At 40.7% G+C, this 8,332-nt stretch overlaps 1 non-coding gene across 1 annotated transcript; it reads right to left on the bottom strand.

The window, feature by feature from the left end:
• Positions 1–2,702: 2,702 nt before the first annotated feature.
• LOC130977956 (small nucleolar RNA R71) lies at positions 2,703–2,810 on the bottom strand. Its single transcript, XR_009085624.1, has one exon. It is a non-coding gene; the product is annotated as a small nucleolar RNA R71 (small nucleolar RNA).
• Positions 2,811–8,332: the final 5,522 nt, after the last annotated feature.

Below are 8,332 nucleotides of genomic sequence, written 5' to 3'. Positions count from 1 at the left end.
AGAGCATATGCAATCGTTTCACTGAGAGGATGGGAGGTAGCCACTGACAACGGTGAAACCCTACACCGAGCTGCCATGGAAGGAGTGAGAAGGATTGGATGAAGACTGTGGAAAGCAGAGAGACGGAAGGAAGGCATCTTCATACGCTTATCTGAAGCTCTCACCAATGATATACATAAGTATCTCTATCTTTATCTTTATGCTTTATTCGTTTATCACCATACCCATTTGAGTCTGCCTGACTGAGATTTACAAGGTGACCATAGCTTGCTTCATAGCAACAATCTGGGGATCGACCCTTACTCACGTAAGGTTATTACTTGGACGACCCAATGCACTTGTGAAGCTCTCACCAATGATATACATAAGTATCTCTATCTTATCTTTATGCTTTATTCGTTTATCACCATACCCATTTGAGTCTGCCTGACTGAGATTTACAAGGTGACCATAGCTTGCTTCATAGCAACAATCTCCGTGGGATCGACCCTTACTCACGTAAGGTTTATTACTTGGACGACCCAATGCACTTGCTGGTTAGTTGTGCGAAGTTGTGTTTATGCCATGGTATTGAGCACCAAGTCTTTGGAGCCATTACCGGGGATTATTTGAATATAGACAAAGTAGTGATCACAATTTCGTGCACCAAGTTTTTGGCGCCGTTGCCGGGGATTGTTCGTGTATGGACAACTGACGGTTCATCTTGTTGCTTAGATTAGGTATTTATTTTTTTTCGAAATTCTTGAAGATGAATTCTAGAGTTTCATGATGATTTGTTGAAATCTGGCTGGCTGAGAAGCCATGTCTAATCTCATTGGACCGAGGTTTCAACTTATCATCACAGAAGCTTGTTGATTTTTTGTTATCAATCTTGCTTTTGGAGCAGTGATTTGCTAAGGCTTGGCTGGCCTTTGGCCTTGTCTAGTGTTTTGGACTGAAGCTTTCTTTGAAAGCTTGGCTGGCTGTGAAGCCATGTCTAATTCCTGGACCGGAGTCTTAGACTAGCATTGCACTGATTCCTGGAATTCTCATTAAGAATTTTGATCTTTTCCACTTAATTTTCGAAAAAAAAAAAAACAAAAAAAAATTTTCATCTTAAGTTTGGTGTCAATTGCATACATTCATTCATGTGTCTCAAGGATCTTCAAGTGATTCTTGATGATTTCTACTCTGATCTTTGAATTCTTTTGACTTGAGTGTTTATGTGTCTCATGTAGTGTCAAGTAGTATACAAACTGCTAAGTTTGGTGTCTTGCATGCATTGTTATTTGATTCTTGTTGCATTTTGATTATTAAAAAAAAATCCAAAAATATTTTTAATTTGTGTCTTTTCAAGTCAATAACACAAAGAATTGAAGATTCAGAACATACTGCAGAGGAATTATACAGAAAAAGCTGAGCATTCGAAAATGCCCAGTAAAGAAGACAGACTGGCGTTAAACGCCAGCCAGGGTACCTGGTTGGGCGTTTAACGCCCAAAAAGGGTGCATTTTGGGCGTTAAACGCCAGAATGGATACCATTCTGGGCGTTTAACGCCAGGATGGCAAAGGGGGAAGATTTTGTTTTCAAAATCAAATTTTTTCAAGTTTTCAAGGTTTTCAAAATCAAATCTTTTCAAATCATCTTTTCAAATGTTTTCAAAAATGATTGAACATCTCAAATTTGTTGCCTTTTCTGTTGAGAAAGGTTTAAAGTTTGAATCATATCTTTTCTTGTTAGGCAAGTCATTAATTTTTTTTAAAATCAAATCTTTTTAAAATTATTTTCAAATCATATCTTTTTAAAATTGTTTTCAAATCATATCTTCTCAATCACATCTTTTTCAAAATAAGTTTTCAATCAAATCTTTTTAATTTCTAAGTTCAAAATCTTTTTCAAAAATCACTTGATTTCTTTTTCACTTTGAATTTTCGAAAATTACCAATCAATTTTTCAAAATGTTTTCAAACTCTTTTAACTGAATTTTCGAAAATTCTCTTCCCTCCTTCTCACATCCTTCTATTTATGGAGTACTACTCCTTCTTAATGCACAATTCAAACTCTATCTAATCAAGTTCGAATTCTTCTACCTCCTTCTTCTATTTTTCTTTACCTCTGACACCTCCAGGAATCTCTATACTGTGACATAGAGGATTCCATATCTTCTTGTTCTCTTCTCTTTCATATGAGCAGGAGCAGAGACAAAGGCATTCTTGTTGAAGCTGACCCTGAACCTGAAAGGACCTTGAAGCGAAAGCTAAGAAAGCTAAGGCACTCTCTGTAGAGGACCTAACCGAATTCTTCAAAGAAGAAGAAGACATGCAGCCGAAAATAACAACAATGCCAACAATGCAAGGAAGGTGCTGGGTGACTTTACTGCACCTACTCCCGACTTCTATGGGAGAAGCATCTCTATCCCTGCCATTGGAGCAAACAACTTTGAGCTTAAGCCTCAGTTGGTTACTCTACTGCAACAGAATTGCAAGTTCCATGGACTTCCAATGGAAGATCCACATCAGTTTTTAGCTGAGTTCTTGCAAATCTGTGACACAGTCAAGACTAATGGGGTTGACCCTGAGGTCTACAGACTGATGCTATTCCCTTTTGCTGTAAGAGACAGGGCTAGAATATGGTTGGACTCTCAACTAAAGATAGCCTGGACTCTTGGGAAAAGCTAGTCAATGCCTTCTTGGCAAAGTTCTTTCCACCTCAAAAATGGAGTAAGCTTAGAGTGGAAGTCCAAACCTTCAGACAGAAGGATGGAGAATCCCTCTATGAAGCTTGGGAAAGATACAAACAATTAATCAGAAAGTGCCCCTCAGACATGCTTTCTGAATGGAGCATCATAGGTTTTTCTATGATGGTCTATCTGAACTATCCAAGATGTCCTTGGATAGCTCTGCTGGAGGATCTCTTCATCTGAAGAAGACGCTACAGAAGCTCAAGAGCTCATTGAAATGGTTGCAAATAACCAATTCATGTACACTTCTGAAAGGAATCCTGTGAACAATGGGACAAGTCAGAAGAAAGGAGTTCTTGAGATTGATGCTCTGAATGCCATACTGGCTCAGAACAAGATATTGACTCAACAAGTCAATTTGATTTCTCAAAGTCTGTCTGGAATGCAAAATGCACCAAGCAGTACTAAGGATGCTTCATCTGAAGAAGAAGCTTATGATCCTGAGAACCCTTCAATGGAAGAGGTGAATTACCTAGGAGAACCCTATGGAAACACCTATAATTCTTCATGGAGAAATCATCCAAATTTCTCATGGAAGAATCAAGAGAGACCTCAACAAGGTTTCAATAACAACAATGGTGGAAGAAACAGGTTTGGCAATGGCAAGCCTTTCCCATCATCTTCTCAGCAACAGACAGAGAATTCTAAGCAGAACCCCTCTGACTTAGCAACCATGGTCTCTGATCTAATCAAGACCACTCAAAGTTTCATGACTGAAACAAGGTCTTCCATTAGGAATTTGGAAGGACAAGTGGGACAGCTGAGCAAGAAAGTTACTGAACTCCCTCCTAGTACTCTCCCAAGTAATACGGAAGAAAATCCAAAAGGAGAGTGCAAGGCCATCAATAAGGCCGAATTTGGAGAGGAAGGGGAGGAAGTGAACGCCACTGAGGAAGGCCTCATGGGCATGCACCAACCTCCAATGAGTTCCCCAAGAGGAACCATGGGAATCTGAGGCTCAAATGAGACCATAGAGATTCCATTGGATTTACTTCTGCCTTTCATGAGTTCTGATGAGTATTCCTCCTCTGAAGAGGATGAGTATGTCACTGAAGAGCAAGTTGCTAAATACCTTGGAGCAATCATGAAGCTAAATGACAAGTTATTTGGAAATGAGACTTGGGAGACTGAACCTCCTTTGCTCACCAAAGAACTGGATGACTTGTCTAGGCAGAAATTACCCCAAAAGAGACAAGATCCTGGGAAGTTTTCCATACCTTGTACCATAGGCACCATGACCTTCAAGAAGGCTCTGTGTGACTTAGGGTCAGGTGTAAACCTCATGCCTCTCTCAGTAATGAAGAAGCTAGGGATCTTTGAGGTGCAAGCTGCAAGAATCTCATTAGAGATGGCAGACAACTCAAGAAAACAAGCTCATGGACTTGTAGAGAATGTTTTGGTAAAGGTTGAAGACCATACATTCCTACTGATTTATAGTCCTAGAGACTGGGAAGTGCATGGATGAATCCATCATCCTTGGCAGACCCTTCCTAGCCACAGCAAAGGCTGTGATTGATGTTGATGGAGGTGAACTGATCATTCAAGTGAATGAAGAATCCTTGGTGTTTAAGGCTCAAGGATATCCCTCTTTCACCATGGAGAAGAAGCATGAAGAGCTTCTCTCAACTCAGAGACAAACAGAGCCCCCACAGTCAAACTCTAAGTTTGGTGTTGGGAGGCCACAACCAAACTCTAAGTTTGGTGTTGAACACCCCACATTCAACTCTAAGTTTGGTGTTGGGAGGTTCCAACATTGCTCTGAGTATCTGTGAGGCTCCATGAGAGCCCTCTGTCAAGCTACTGACATTAAAGAAGCGCTTGTTGGGAGGCAACCCAATGATTATATTTTATATATTTCTCTTTGTTATTTTATGTTTTTTTTGTAGGTTGATGATCATAAGAAGTCACAAAATCCATTGAAAAAGCAAAAACAAAATGAAAAACAGGAAGAAAAATAGCACACCCTGGAGGAAGATGTTGCTGGCGTTCAAACGCCAGTAAACCTAGCAGTTGGGCGTTTAACGCCCAGTCTGGCACCATTCTGGCGTTTAACGCCAGAAGGGGCACCAGACTGGCGTTAAACGCCAGAAAAGGGCAAGAACCTGGCGTTAAACGCCAGGAATGGGCACCAGCCCGGCGTTTAACGCCAGAAATGGCTCAAAACATGATTTTGAGCAACATTTGGTGCAGAGATGACTTTTCCTTGACACCACAGGATCTGTGGACCCCACAGGATCCCCACCAACCCCACCACCACTCTCTCTCTTCTTCCCCCATTCACCAATCACCTCAATACCTCTTCCCCAAAACCCCTTCACCTATCAAATCCCATCTTTCTCTTCACCACTCACATCCATCCTTCATAAAACCCCACCAACCTCACCCTTCAAATTCAAACCACTTTCCCTCCCAAACCCACCCATAATGACCGAACCCCATCTCCCCTCTCTCCTATAAATACCCTTCTTCATTCCTTCATTTTCACACAACCTAAACACCACTTTCCCCCTCCTTGGCCGAAAACATAAGCCATCTCCTTCTTCCTCATTTCTTCTTCTTCTACTCTCTTCTTTCTTCTTTTGCTCGAGGATGAGCAAACCTTTTAAGTTTGGTGTGGTAAAAGCGTTGCTTTTTCGTTTTCCCATAACCATTTATGGCATCCAAGGCCGGAGAAACCTCTAGAAAGAGGAAAGGGAAGGCAAAAGCTTCCACCTCCGAGTCATGGGAGATGGATAGATTCATCTCAAGGGTGCATCAAGACCACTTCTATGAAGTTGTGGCCTTGAAGAAAGTGATCCCCGAGGTCCCCTTTTCACTCAAAAAGGGTGAATATCCGGAGATCCGCCATGAGATCCGAAGAAGAGGTTGGGAAGTGCTTACCAACCCTATTCAACAAGTCGGAATCTTGATGGTTCAAGAGTTCTATGCCAATGCATGGATCACCAAGAACCATGATCAAAGTGTGAACCCGGATCTAAAGAATTATCTTACTATGGTTCGGGGGAAATACTTGGATTTTAGTCCGGAAAATGTAAGGTTAGCATTCAACTTGCCCATGATGCAAGGAGATGAACATCCTTACACTAGAAGGGTCAACTTTGATCAAAGGTTGGACCAAGTCCTCATAGTCATATGTGAAGAGGGCGCACAATGGAAGAGAGATTCAAGAGGCAAGCCGGTTCAATTGAGAAGGCATGACCTCAAACCCGTGGCTAGAGGATGGTTGGAGTTCATCCAACGCTCAATCATTCCCACTAGCAACCGGTCCGAAGTTACTCTAGACCGGGCCATCATGATTCATAGCATCATGATTGGAGAAGAAGTGGAAGTTCATAAGGTTATAGCCCAAGAACTCTACAAGGTGGCGGACAAGTCTTCCACCTTGGCAAGGTTAGCCTTTCCTCATCTCATTTGTCACCTCTGTTATTCAGTAGGAGTTGACATAGAAGGAGACACTCCCATTAATGAGGACAAGCCCATTACTAAGAAAAGGATGGAGCAAACAAGAGACCCCTCTCATCATGAGATCCCTGAGATACCTCAAGGGATGCACTTTCCTCCACAAAACTATTGGGAGCAACTAAACACCTCCCTAGGAGAATTGAGTTCCAACATGGGACAACTAAGGGTGGAGCACCAAGAGCATTCCATTCTCCTCCATGAAATTAGAGAAGATCAAAGAACCATGAGAGAGGAGCAACAAAGACAAGGAAGAGACATTGAGGAGCTCAAGCACTCCATAAGACCTTCAAGAGGAAGGACAAGCCGCCATCACTAAGGTGGACCCGTTCTTTAATCTCCTTGATCTTTAATTCTCTATTTTTCGGATTTTAGTGCTTTATGTTTGTCCATGTTTGTGTCTTGTGATCATTAGTGTCTATGCCTTAAAGTTATGAATGTCCTATGAATCCATCACCTTTCTTAAGAATTGTTCTTAATTGAAAAAGAAAAAGAATTGCATGAATTTTGAATTTTATAGCAGTTTAATTATTTTGATGTGGTGGCAACACTTTTGTTCTCTGAATGCATGCTTGAACAGTGCATATGTCTTTTGAATTTGTGGTTCATGAATGTTGGCTCTTGAAAGAATGATGAAAAAGGAGACATGTTACTGAGGATCTGAAAAATCATAAAAATGATTCTTGAAGCAAGAAAAAGCAGTGAATACAAAAAAAAAAGAGAAAAAAAAAAGAAGGAGAGAACGAAAAAAAACGAAAAAAAAAGAAAGAAAAAGAAAGAAATAAAGTTGTGATCCAAGGCAATAAGAGTGTGCTTAAGAACCCTGGACACCTCTAATTGGGGACTCTAGCAAAGCTGAGTCACAATCTGAAAAGGTTCACCCAATTATGTGTCTGTGGCATGTATGTATCCGGTGGTAATACTGGAAGACAGAGTGCTTTGGGCCACAGCCAAGACTCAATAAGTAGCTGTGTTCAAGAATCATCATACTTAACTAGGAGAATCAATAACACTATCTGGATTCTGAGTTCCTAAAGAAGCCAATCATTTTGAGTTCCAAAGGATAAAGTGAGATGCCAAAACTATTCAGAGACAAAAAGCTAAAAGCCCCGCTCACCTAATTAATACTGATCTTCATAGATGTTTTTGGAGTTCATTGCATATTCTCTTCTTTTTATCCTATTTGATCTTTAGTTGCTTGGGGACAAGCAACAATTTAAGTTTGGTGTTGTGATGAGCGGATAATTTGTACGCTTTTTGGCATTGTTTTTAGTATGTTTTTAGTGTGATCTAGTTAGTTTTTAGTATATTTTTATTAGTTTTTAACTAAAATTCACTTTTCTGGACTTTACTATGAGTTTGTGTGTTTTTCTGTGATTTCAGGTATTTTCTGGCTGAAATTGAGGGACTTGAGCAAAAATCTGATCCAGAGACTCAAAAGGACTGCAGATGCTGTTGGATTCTGACCTCCCTGCACTCGAAGTAAATTTTCTGGAGCTACAAAAGCCCAATTGGCGCGCTCTCAACGGCGTTGGAAAGTAGACATCCTGGGCTTTCCAGCAATATATAATAGTCTATACTTTGCCCAAGATTTGATGGCCCAAACCGGCGTTCAAAGTCACCTACAGAAATTCCAGCGTTAAACGCCGGAACTGGCACCTAAATGGGAGTTAAACGCCCAAACTGGCATAAAAGCTGGCGTTTAACTCCAAGAAGAGTCTCTACACGAAAATGCTTCATTGCTCAGCCCAAGCACACACCAAGTGGGCCCGAAAGTGGATTTTTATGTCATTTACTCATCTCTGTACACCCTAGGCTACTAGTTTTCTATATATAGAACCTTTTACTATTGTATTTTCATCTTTTAAATCTTTTAAATCTTTTAATCTTTTGATCATGTTTTTATGATTGAACCCTCTTTGGGAGGCTGGCCATTCGGCCATGCCTAGACCTTGTTCTTATGTATTTTCAACGGTGGAGTTTCTACACACCATAGATTAAGGTGTGGAGCTCTGCTGTACCTCGAGTATTAATGCAATTACTACTGTTCTTCTATTCAATTCCGCTTGTTCTTTGTCCAAGATATCACTTGTTCTTCAACTTGATGAAGGTGATGATTGACACTCATCATCATTCTCACTCATGAACAAGGT

Source organism: Arachis stenosperma, chromosome 4, assembly GCF_014773155.1.
Source record: "Arachis stenosperma cultivar V10309 chromosome 4, arast.V10309.gnm1.PFL2, whole genome shotgun sequence".
In the NCBI taxonomy this organism is placed as follows: Eukaryota; Viridiplantae; Streptophyta; class Magnoliopsida; order Fabales; family Fabaceae; genus Arachis; species Arachis stenosperma.
Note: the sequence above shows the minus strand (reverse complement) of the source record. Positions and strands in the feature narration are given on the sequence as shown.